Genomic DNA, 13,602 nt, shown 5'->3' on the forward strand with positions numbered 1-13,602 from the left:
TTCTGGCTTTTCTGACTCTTTCCACGGTTTCCTGCTGCTTCCAAAAAGTAAGACAGGATGTGGAAAGTCCTATAAAAGGGGAAGAAGCAATAGATTCCTTCAAGGGGAAAGGGAAGACAAGCTTCCAGAACATCGCCATGATTCCCCACTGACAATGAAGTAATTACGTTATCGCCCAGTCCAGCCTGGCCACCGCGAGTCCAGCTGTGGCCTGGGCAGCTCAGCCTGCCACTTTCAGTGACTCATCTGCTCAGCAATGTGGCTGTAGCTCAGCCCTGTCTGGCCTCCTCCTTCTGGCTTCTGGTCTGCCACAGCACCATATTTTTCCTCTTTTGACTTGACGGGAATGCTTTCACAGAAGCATTTCCTTAAGGGGTCACCCTTTTTTTCCTGAGCCTCCTCCCTGAACCTTTTTTGAAAGGTAGTAATAACTAACATTATAGCAAAACTACTGGATACCAGACAGTGTGCATTCAGTTCACACATATGTGAACAAGAGGTAAGTTGTATTATTTCCAGTTTACAGTTGAGGAAACTGAGGTTCAAGTTACATAAAATGCTCAATATGACACAGCTAATAAGTGCAGAGCCAGGACTCAGACCAAGGTCTATCAGATATCAGAGCCTATACACACAACCAATGTTTCTACAGCCACTCGTCAATCTGCTCCCTGTATTCCCTGTTTCCGTTTCTCACCACAATCCACCCCTCGTTGCCTCAACCAGAAACCTAGAAGTCATCCTATACTTCTTCTCTCCCCCTCCTGTCCCCACATCCAATTAATGAACAAGTCTTGCTTCTTCCGTAACCTTCCATCTCTCCAATCTGGCTCCTTTTTCCATCATACTAGTACTACCTCACTTCAAGTCTTATCTTCTCTCACCTACTTGACTAGGAAAACTTTCTAACTAATTCATCTACATCCAGACCCTTTCTCTTCAAACCCATCCTCCAATAAGCCTTTACAAGAATCTTCAAAAAACATGTTACTTTCTTGCTTAAAACAGTTAAATAGGTTTCCGTGACCTTCAAGATGAAGTCTACCACTGAACTTAGTATGATTGGCAAAGATATCTGAAATCTGGTCTCTGTCTATGCCACCTTCTCCTATTAATTCTTGTGTGTATGTGTGCTTAATTGCTCAGTCATGTCTGACTCTTTGCAACCCCATGGACTGTAAGCCACCAGAATTCTCTGCCCATGGGATTCTCCAGGCAAGAATACCAGAATGGGTTGCAATTTCTTCCTCCAGGGGATCTTCCTGACCCAGGGATAGAACCCGCATCTCCTGCATTGTCAGGCAGATTCTTTATCACTGAGCCAACTATTTATAGTTATGCCAACTATTTGGGCTTCCCTTGCGGCTCAACTGGTAAAGAATCCACCTGCAATGTGGGAGACCTGGGTTTGAGCTCTGGTTTGGGAAGATCCCCTGGAGAAGGGAAAGGCTACCCACTCCAGTATTCTGACCTAGAGAATTCCATGGACTATATAGTCCACGGGGTCACAAAGAGTCGGACACGACTGAACGACTTTCACTTTCACTATGCCAACTGTTTATATTTCCCTGCATTTACTGAGTCTGACACATTCTCGGTTACAAACAGAAACAAAGTCTGATTACCCTAAGGGGGAATTATTAGACGACTATATAGAGGGTTCACAGAACAGAGATTGGAGGATCAGGCTTATGAAACCAGCAAGAAACAAGGAACCTCTCCAGAGAACACACTAGAGACAATTTTAGGACAGTGCTGTCACCAGTTCTCCCATACCACCAGCAGCCAATGTGCTGCTGCCACATACCTGTACAAAGGGATTCTAACCTTTTCTTCTCTAATTGCATCATCATTCCAGATTCACAGTCTCTGGCAAGAGAATTCCCTGACTCAGCCTTGGCAACTTAGGGACCAGAGCTTTACTTCAACCGCTTACCTTCCACTACAGGACTGGGAAAATCAGTGTGGCACATACACTGTAAGGCTGCCTTCATGATCCACCTCCTCTCCAGTTTAACCCTGTGTGTGATCCCCTTCTCTTGAGGTGGGTGGGAACTGTGACTTGCTTTGAAATAGCAAAGATGGTATGATATCACTTTTGTGATTACATTATATTACATCGTATAAGACTCTATCTTTTTTCTATTTTTGTATAAGACTCTGTCTTGCTAACAGACCCATTCTCATTTTCATTCTAATGGCTTGAAGAAGCAAGCTACCATGTTCTGAACTGCCTGTAGAGAAAGTCACGTGGCAAGAAATTGCAGGCAACCTCTAGAAGCTATGGGCAACTCTGGCCAAGAGCCAGAAGAAAAACAAAACAAAGGAACCTACAACCACAAGGACATTAATTCTACCAACAACCTGCGTGAGCTTGAAAGCAAACTTCTCCAGATGACAACATAGCCCAGCCATATCTGGACTCACAATACACAGATATTGTGAGATAAACATGTATTATTTTAAACTGATAAGTTTATGGTAATTTATTACCCAGTAATAGAAAACTAATACACTCAGCTACTTAGTTTCTCAGCCTCTTATCTGTCAGAGATGGCCATGTGGCACAGTCTGACCTGAGTCCACTCTTACTCCTATCTTCCCCAGTTTAATAAATGACAAGCCAATATTTTTTTCAGTTTCTCAGGCCAAAACCTCAGAATGATACTTGAATATTTTCTTTCTCACACATTTCACAACCATTCCACTAGCTAATTCTATGCTAGCCGAATTAAGATAATGTTATAATTATCTGGGAGAGAGGTCATGATGACAAGTACTAAGAAAGTGATAGTCCTGATGAAAGAAAATGAATGAATTTTAGAGACTCAGAAAGCAGAAACAATAGGAACTGTTGATTCATCTAGGTAGAGACAAAGAAAGAATATTTGAGAATAATTTCCAAGATTCTGGCTTGGACAACTGATATAGGGAATAGAAAAGAAGTTTGAAGGAGATTATGATTGATCATTTAGTTGTATTTGCTGTTAAGTACCAATGAGATATCTATGGAAGGATGTACAGTGAACTATTGATTAAATTGGTTTAGAGCCCAGAAGTGAGAGCTACCAGTATTTAGATGTATAACAAATACAAACTGCTCAATAATCTTGGGGTTATACATGTGATGACGTTCTTTTCTGTTTTCTAGTTAGTCACTCAGGCCCCTCATGTCAAGTTATCAGGAAGTCTAGTATCTCCTCCTTAATTATTTAAGAACTCCAAAGTTCCTACATATTCTAAAGGTAAGGATGGTAGTTGTCTATTGCTATATAATAAGCCATCTCAAAATGTACGACTTAAAACAACAAGCATTTATTTAGCTGAAAATTCTGTAGATCAGCTGGGTGCTTCTTATGGCCTGGACCAGTTTAGCTGACCACTGCTTGGCTTGCAAGTACATCTGCAGTTAGCTGAGGATTGATGGGTGGCTAATAATCTAGAATGGCCTGTCTCAGACATCTGGCAGTTTTCAGGCTGTTGGCCATAGCAGTAGAGCCAACTAAGTCACATATCTCATCATCCAGCAGACTAACTTGAATTTCTTCACATGGCAGCAGTATAGGAGTCCCAAGAACAGGAAAAAAATCAGCAAGCCTCAATGTGTAAGCACTTTTTAAGACTTCCTTGGTGTTGCATTGGCAATTGTGCCATTGCCAAAGCAAGTCATAAATCACAAAGCAAGTTGCTGCCAAAGCAAGTCAGTGTGGAAAGGGACTAAAGTTACATAGCAAGGGGTAATGGATTCAAAGAGAAGAAGAGTGTAGCTATCTTCGAAATTCTACTCCAGGAAGACCAGTACAGTTTCCACAGTAGCATCATTGTATCCTGTGACTATATTATGATGTGAATGTCTGTGGCCTCCCAAAATTCGTATGTTAAAGTCCTACCAAAGTGGTTATGTTTGGAGATCGGACCCCTGAGGAAGTAATCAAGGCTAAATGAAGTCATAAGGTTGGGAACTGGATCCAACAGGAGTATTATCTCAACTGGGAGGACCTTGTTATGTGGTCTGTATTAGTCTACTTGCAAGGTACCTTATGGACCTCTGTGGTGGTCCAGTGGTTAGGACTCTACACTTCCACTGCCCTGGGCCAGGGTGGATCCCTGGTTGGGGAACTAGGATCCTGTAAGTTGTAAGTTGTAAGAGGAGACACCAGAGGGTGCTTTCTCACCCCCACCCCATGCACATATACACAACAGGACATGTGACTGTGTAGCAAAGAGGTGGGTACCTACAAGCCAGGAAGAGAGCTTTCACCAGAGAATCAGTCAGAATCTTGAACTTGGACTTTTAGCCTCCAGAGCTGTGAGAAAATAAATTTCTATTGTTTACGCCACCCAGTCTAATGTGTGTGTGTGTTTTTTTTTTTTTCTTCTTTTTGGCTGCTCCTTGGCAACTTACAGGATCTTAGTTCCCCAACCAGGGATCCACCCTGGCCGAGGGCAGTGAAAGTATAGAGTCCTAACCACTGGACCACCACAGAGTTCCATAAGGTACCTTGTTATGACAGCTTAAGCAGACTAATACAGACCACATAACAAGGTCCTCCCAGTTCAGCAAAGTTTTCTGAGAGAGGACAAGCCCATTCCCTTGGCGCCCAGCTCAGCCAAAGATGCCTAGGTCACAGTTCCCACAACTGAAGCTCTTAGTGGTATATGTTTTCTATTTCCATATACAGCACAATCAATTGCCAGGGAAGCAAGCAAGCCCAAGACAAGTTTCCAAAGGAGCCCACATCCTAAGGATCTGCAATTCTTCCTCTTAAACACTCAAAAGAGAGAGTATCTAATTATGCCCCTTTTCCCTAGGCAATGATTGCTTGCCAATCCTCCTAAGGGAGGATACTCTTATGCTTCTAGGGGCCAAGGTATCATTACATACCCTTTTGGAAAAGGCTGTTTTCAGTGATACTAACATTCTCTACTCTTCTATGAAAGACTTCCTAGGAGATTCAAAGGGGCCCACATTATTCTTTCTAAGAGTTAACTACAAAGATTCCTTATTACAACTATGGCAAAAACAGACACTTGTCACCAGATATCCATTCTTCCCTTTTCATACTAGTAGACACGTGCCACCTAGAATAAAGAAAATTTCCAGCCTTCTTTGTGGCTGAATGTAACCATGTGACTATGACCAATGAGCTGTGAGCATGAGCGTAACCTTTGAATTACAGTCTAAAAGGGAAAAGTCATGTCTTTCCTGTCTTCTTTTCTCCTTTTTTCTAGGTTGTTGCTTGGAAAGTGGTCATGGTAGTAACCTATCTTGGACCACACAGATAAGAAAACATCTAAGGGAGGGCAATGCAACAATGTAGAAAGATCCAAGATAATCTAATGGATCAGACCTGCCAGTCTTGCCCCCTGCAGCATTATGTGAGAGAGACATATACCTCTATCTTATGTTACTGCAATTTGGGCTATCTGTTACATGTAACTAAACCTCCATCAGCATCACTTAATATGATTTTAGTACCTGTTTTGCTAGAGCTGATGGATCCACATGTAACCTCAAGCAGGGCACCAGCTACAGATGGAAACTGAAGCCATATTAAATACATTAGAATATGCATGGCAATAAAGGAAACAGGACTCGTAGGAAATTTGGAACGGGAAGCATCTCTAGGACCCTCAGCAACAGGAATGTAGGGCATTTTACTCCATGCTCTGTCATTACCATGACTAAGTTTCTCCCTTGATCTCTGCTTTAATTCGTGTGTCTTTTTGCTTTTCCTCCCAGAAGCAACCACCTTATTTATCCTCTGTTATGTATTACTGCTTTATACCATCACTTCTATCTACAAATATTTTCTATTTAGGCAAAATTTTATCTTTGTCATTGCCTCTTTTGTGCTAACTGGACTCTTTATGCAATTTTAGAAACTTCGTTTACTGCTTCTAATGTTCGATTCATTCCCTGTTTTCTAATTCATTTGTCTAAGGATGAGAAACTAAGTGGCCAAACTTTACCTGTCAAGTCACCTTAATAGCTGCTGGGTAACCTACAATTAGTTAGGGGTGTGCTGTGCTAAGTCGCTTCAATTGTGTCCGACTCTTTGCGACCCTATAGACTGTAGCTCACCAGTCTCCTCTGTCCATGGGATTTCCAGGTAAGAATACTAGAGTGGATTGCCATGCCTTTCTCCAGGGGGTCGTCCCTATCTCCAGGGATCAAACCCATGTCTCTTGTGGGTTCTTTACCACTAGCACCACCTGGAAACCCCAGTTAGGAGTACCTTCCTGGTTTAATTAACAATGTCAAGGCATTGGGAAGATGGTATCATGTGGAACAGAACATGATTGCTTAGGACTACCCCTTGACAGAGGTGTGAGAGAGAGAATTTTCCATAAAGAGGGATGGTAGAGTTGTCAGGAACTATGAGTGACATGTCTTCAATGGGTATATTGAAGGGGAATAAAAGTGGAGACCAGAAACCCCTTAAGAGTCTATTCCAAAGGAACAGGTAAAAGTGATCAGGTACTTGTCAGAGTTTTATAATAGTAGAGCTAGAGAGAAAGGGACAGAGTGAAGAAATTTTAACTTCTGTACAGTTTACAGGGTTTCGTGAATAGCCAGAGAGGGAAAATGAGCAAATGGGATGAATCAAGGATGATATTCAAAATCATGGTTTAAATAACCAGGTGGACAGTGGTGTCTTTCACTGTCCTAGAGAATACTGAAGAAAGAACAAGTTTCATAATTTTATTTACACATCAATTCACACATTCAACAAATATTTGCTTAATCTTTCATGGAAGAGAAATATCAAACAAATGAATTCATAAACTTTACAAAGAAGTACAGTTTGGGGACATGTTGATTTTGTGTTATCTATGAGATAAACAGGCTTCTCTGGTAGTTCACGGGTAAATAATCCACCTGCAATGCAGGGGATGTGGCACATGCAATTTGGATCCCTGAGTCAGGAAAATTCTCTGGAAAACGAAAAGGCAACCCATTCCAGTGTTCTTGCCTGGACTCAGCAGCCTGCCTGTCCATGGGGTCACAAAGAGCTGGACACAACTGAGTGACTGAGCATGCATCCACACATGAGATAAACAAGATGCATTATGGATCTAAAGTTCAAGGAATGCTCTCAGTATATATATAATGATATATAATGATATAATGATATATATATATAGTGATATATATATATATATCATTTTCAGAATGAAAATTATTAACAGGCAAATGCTCACAAAATTCTCTCCTGCCCCTGAGTTTTCCCCTGGCCAAGAGAGTTCTTTTGATGCCTGACTGCTTCTTTGGGCTTGGAAATTCAGGATAAGGAAAATGATAAATAGGAAGAATAATTAAAGGGATAAAAGCAGCAGAACTTAGTTCAAGAAGCTGAGTCAAATCTACATGGGAAGAAGGGGTGCAAAAGGAGAAAAGTAGAAGGAAGATAGGTAAGGAAGCAAACAGAAGAAAACAAGGCTGTGTGGGTAAGCGGGAGTATTGTGGGCGTAAGGGAAGTGATAGGAGAGGAAGAGGAGCTGTAATGAGTTTTGCTACAAATCCTCTTTCCAGTTCCCAAGCATTGCCTGCAAAGGACTTGCATCATTTTGAAGTTATTTTTGGTTGCTAAACTGTGAACTTCTCTAAATATGATTCCATACAAGGTTGAGCCATGTTGCCCTCTCTTATTCATGATCAGATACTTGTCAGAGTTTTATAGTAGCAGGGCCAAAGAGAAAGGGACCAACTGAAGAAATATTAATTTCTGTACAATTTTAAAATTACTTAAAGTTATTAAAAATTGCTTTAAAATTTGGGAGCAGTAGATGGAAATTGAAGTTGTGGAGATGCTAAAGCTGAAACTCCAATACTTTGGCCACCTCGTGCAAAGAGTTGACTCACTGGAAAAGACCCTGATGCTGGGAGAGATTAAGGGCAGGAGGAGAAGGGGATGACAGAGGATGAGATGGCTGGATGGCATCACCGACACGATGGACATGAGTTTGAGTGAACTCTGGGAGTTGGTGATGGACAGGGAGGCCTGGTGTGCTGCAATTCATGGGGTCGCAAAGAGTCGGACATGACTGACTGAACTGAACTGATATATATGTATATGTATATGTATATATATATATATATATATATATATATATACACACACATGCTCAGAATATATGATTGAAGAAAAAGATTGAAAGTGTCTAGGATGGAGCCAAATATTTAAGGTTCAGAGAATGAATGAAAAGTTGGTTAACGAAAAGTGAGAAAGCCTACAGGTTTTAAAACATGTTAAACTCCATCATTGCAAAGATATGGCAGTTTCAGACTAACTCTGGGCCTTAAAAATTCAGAACACAAATATTACAATCTGTGGCAACATGAAATAATATATATTATTATTATATATATATAGAATAGATGTTGAAAAATAGGTAAAGAAATTGGATTTCCTCATCTTTTCCCATTAGGAGAGCAAAAGAGATAGTTTAAAGCTAATAAATAAGAGAGACAGACCTCTATTTGAAGGTTCTTTAAATGTATATAGATAATCTTCAGGAGAACTTTTAAAATAATGTTTCTCACTAAAATTACATGTTAAAGGGGAAGGTAAGGAAATGAAAAGTGAAAAAATAGTAATTTTGTCATTGCTGAGAGCAGAGAGTTAATAAAGTCTCAAGAAATATAAGAAAATGTTACAATTATAAAGGTAACCACTGGAAGAACTAAAACTAACTACAGACTTCCAAGTTAGCAGAAGGTTCATGCAACAAAGCAAATATAAATCATATAGTAAAGGTTTTTTTTAAAGGTCATTATCTTAAAAAGAAAAAAAAAAACAACTGTAGTTAGTTTTTAGTTCTTCCAGTGGTTACCTTTATAATTGTAACATTTTCTTTAAAAACATACATTCCTGAGTCTTCAGAGCAGAAATAAATTACAGATCATCGGGAGCAGAGCTATTCCAAGTGTGGTCCTTAGACCTGAGCCTGTTGACTAACTGCTATTGGTCTATAAAATGGTAAGTAAAGAAACTGAGAGCAAGCTCTTAAAAAACATTTAGAGCAGTTTGGCTGAGTAATTTTATGTCTGTGAAACTAATAGTAATAAATTGTGTTTGTCTGTGTTATCTCATTTTTAAGCTGTTTTTACTGTATTTCAAAAAATATCAACCTGTGCAATAAAACATAAGACCCACAACAGATTTCCCAACCTAGGGATCCAGCAAAGGGAATGAATGAAAGTGAAAGTGAAAGTTGCTCAGTTGTGTCCAACTCTTTGCGACCCCATGGACTGTATAGTCCATGGATTTCTCCAGGCCAGAATACTGGAGTGGGAGGCCTTTCCCTTCTCCAAGGGATCTTCCCAACCCAGGGATCAAACCCAGGTCTCCCACAGTGCAGGCGGATTCTTTACCAGCTGAGCCACCAGGGAAGCCCAAGAATACTGGAGTGAGTAGTCTACCCCTTCTCCAGCAGATCTTCCCAAACCAGAAATCCAACTGGTGTCTCCTGCATTGAAGTTGCTCAGTTGTGTCCGACTCTTTGCGACCCCATGGACTGTAGCCTACCAGGCTCCTCCTTCCATGGGATTTTCCAGGCAAGAGTACTGGAGTGGGTTGCCATTTCCTTCTCCAGGGGATCTTCCTGACCCAGGGATCGAACCTGGTTCTCCCTCATTCCAGGCAGACGCTTTAACATTGCAGGTAGATTCCTTACCAACCCAGCTATCAGGGAAGCCCCCAGGGAATTTGAATTTGGAGGCCAGTGGGATTTGATTACAAAACTTCCACAGGACTTGGGAAATAGACTCTTGAAGGGCACAAACAAAACCTTGTGCACACCAGGAGCCAGGACAAAGGAGCAGTATCTCCACAAGACACGGAATCAGACTTCCTGTGAGTGTCCAGGAGTCTCTGTTGGAGTCATGGGTCAATAGTTTGGCCTCAGGCCAAATAACAGGGAGGGAACACAGCCCCACCCATGAACAGAACTTTGAATTAAAGATTTCCTGAGCACAGCCCCGCCCATCAGAACAAGACCCAGTTTCCCCTACAGTCAGTCTGTCCCATCAGGAAGCTTCCATAAACTTCTTATCCTTATTCACCAGAGGGTAGACAGAATGAAAGCCAATCACAGAAAACTAACCAAACTGTTGACATGGACCACAGCCTTGTCTAACTCAACGAAACTATGAGCCATGCCACACAGAGCCACCCAAGATGGACGGGTCATAGTAAAGACTTCTGACAAAACATGGTCCACGGGAGAAGGGAATGGCAAACCACTTCAGCATTCATGCCTTGAGAACCCCATGAACAGTATGAAAAGGCAAAAAGATATGACAGTGAACAATGAACTCTCCAGGTCGATAGGTGCCCAATATGCTACTGGAGATCAGTGGAGAAATAACTCCAGAAAGAATGAAGAGATGGAGCCAAAGTGAAAACAACACCCAGTTGTGTATGTGACTGGTAATGGAAGTAAAGTCCGATGCTGTAAAGAAAAATATTGCATAGGAACCTGGAATGTTAGGTCCATGAATCAAGGTAAATTGAAAGTGGTCAAACAGGAGATGGCAAGAGTGAACATCAACATTTTAGGAATCAGTGAACTAAAATGGACCTTAATGGGTGAATTTAATTCAGATGACCATTATGTGTACTATTGTGGGAAAGAATCCCTCAAAAGAAACAGAGTAGCCCTCATAGTCAACAAAAGAGTCCAAATGCAGTACTTGGATGCAATCTCAAAAATGACAGAATGGTCTCTGTTCATTTTCAAGGCAAACAATTCAGTATCACAGTAATCCAAGTCTATGCCCCAACCACTAATGCTGAAGAAGCTGAAGTTGAACGGTTCTATGAAGACCTACAAGACCATCTAGAACTAACACCAAAAAAAGATGCCCTTTTCATCACAGGGGCCTGGAATGCAAAAGTAAAGTCAGAGGTACCTGGAATAACAGACAAACTTGGCCTTGAAGTACAAAATGAAGCAGGGCAAAGGCTAACAGTTTTGCCAAGAGAACGCACTGATCATAGCAAATACTCTCTTCCAACAACACAAGAAACAACTCTACACATGGACATCACCAGATGCTCAATACCGAAATCAGATTGATTATATTCTTTGCAGCCAAAGATGGAGACACTCTAGACAGTCAGCAAAAACAAGACCGGGAGCTGACTATGCAGAGAAGGCAATGCACCCCACTCCAGTGCTCTCGCCTGGGAAATCCCATGGGCAGAGGAGCCTGGTGGGCTGCAGTCCACGGGGTCACTAAGAGTCAGACACGACTGAGCAACTTCACTTTCACTATTCACTTTCATACATTGGAGAAGGAAATGGCAACCCACTCCAGTGTTCTTGCCTGGAGAATCCAAGAGATGGAGGAGCCTGGCGGGCTGCCGTCTATGGGGTCGCACAGAGTCGGACTTCACTGAAGTGATTTAGCAGCAGCAGCAGCAGCTGACTATGGCTCAGGTCATGAACTCCTTATTGCAAAGTTCAGACTTAAAATGAAGAAGTAGGGAAAACCACTAGACCATTCAGGCATGACTTAAATAAAATCCCTTTCAATCATACAGTTGAAGTGACAAATAGATTCAAGGGTTTAGATCTGATAGACAGAGAGCCTGAAGAACTATGGTCAGAGGTTCGTGACATTGTACAGGAGACAGTGATCAAGACCATCCCCAAGGAAAACAAATCCAAAAGGGCAAAATGGTTGTCTGAGGAAGCCTTTTCTTTTCTCAGCCAAATAGCTGAGAAAAGAAGAGAAGCAAAAGGCAAAGGAGAAAAGGAAAGATATATTCATCTGAATGCAGAGTTCCAAAGAATAGCAAGGAGAAATAAGAAAGCCTTCCTCAGTGATCAATGCAAAGAAATAGAGGAAAACAACAGAATGGGAAAGACTAGAGGTCTCTTCAAGAAAATCAGAGATATGAAGGGAACATTTCATGTAAAGATGGGCACAATAAAGGACAGAAATGGTATGGACCTAACAGAAGCAGAAAATATTAAGAGGTGGCAAGAATACACAGAAGAACTATATAAAAAAGATATTCATGACCCAGATAATCACGATGGTGTGATCACTCACCTAGAGCCAGACATCCTAGAATGTGAAGTCAAGTGGGCCTTAGGGAGCATCACTATGAACAAAGCTAGTAGAGGTGATGGAATTCCAGCTGAGCCATTTCAAATCCTAAAAGATGATCCTGTGAAAGTACTGCACTCAATATACCAGCAAATCTGGAAAACTCAGCAGTGGCCACAGAACAGGAAATGGTCAGTTTTCATTCCAATCCCAAAGAAAGGCAATGTCAAAGAATGTTCAAACTCATCTCACACACTAGCAAAGTAATGCTCAAAATTCTCCAAGCCGACTTCAACAGTACGTGAATCAAGAACTTCCAGGTGTTCAAGCTGGATTTAGAAAAGGCAGAGGAACCAGAGATCAAATTGCTAACATACGTTGGATCATAGAAAAAGCAATAGATTTCCAGAAAAACATCTACTTCTGCTTCATTGACCATGCCAAAGCCTTTGACTGTGTGCATCACAACAAACTGTGGAACATTCTTAAAGAGATGGGAATACCAGACCATCTGACCTGCCTCCTGAGAAATCTGTTTGCAAGTGAAGAAGCAACAGTTAGAACCGGACGTGGAACAATGGACTGATTCCAAATTGGTAAAGGAGTATGTCAAGGCTATATTTGTCACCTTGCTTATTTAACTTATATGCAGTGTACATCATGCAAAGTGCTGGGCTGGATGAAGCGCAAAGTGCTGGGCTGGAAACAAGATTGCCAGGAAAAATATCATTAACCTCAGATGTGCAGATGATACCACCCTTATGGCAGAAAGCAAAGAGAAGCTGAAAAGCCTCTTGATGAAAGTGAAAGAAGAGAATGAAAAAGCTGGATTAAAACTCAACATTCAAAAAACTAAGTTCATGGCATCCAGTCCCATCACTTCATGGCATCCAGTCCCATCACTTCATGGCAAATAGATGGGGAAACAATGGAAACAGTGAGAGACTTTATTTTCCTGGGCTCCAAAATCACTGCAGATGGTGACTGCGGCCATGAAATTAAATCCTTCTTCCATGGCTCCTTGGAAGAAAAGCTATGACCAACCTAGATAGCATAGTAAAAAACAGAGACATTACTTCGCCACAGTGTCAAAGCTATGGTTTTTCCGGTAGTCGTGTATGGATGTGAGAGTTGGACCATAAAGAAAGCTGAGTGCCAAACAACTGATGCTTTTGAACTGTTGTGTTGGAGAAGATTCTTGAGAGTTCCTTGGACAGAAAGGAGATCAAACCAAACTGATTTCAAAAGGAAATCAGTACTGAATATTCATTGGAAGAACTGATGCTGAAGCTGAAGCTCCAATACTTTGGCCACCTGAAAAACTGACTCATTGGAAAAGACCCTGATGCTGGGAAAGATTGAGGGCAGGAGGAGAAGGGGACGACAGAGGATGAGATGGTAGGATAGCATCACTGACCTGATGGACATGAGTTTGGGGAGCAAGCTCCTGGAGTTGGTGATAGACAGGGAAGCCTGGCATGCAGAAGTCCATGAGGTCGCAAAGAGTCAGACATGACTGAACTGAACTGAACTGATGC

Source organism: Oryx dammah, unplaced genomic scaffold (genome assembly GCF_014754425.2).
Source record: "Oryx dammah isolate SB20612 unplaced genomic scaffold, SCBI_Odam_1.1 HiC_scaffold_28, whole genome shotgun sequence".
Classification (NCBI taxonomy): Eukaryota; Metazoa; Chordata; class Mammalia; order Artiodactyla; family Bovidae; genus Oryx; species Oryx dammah.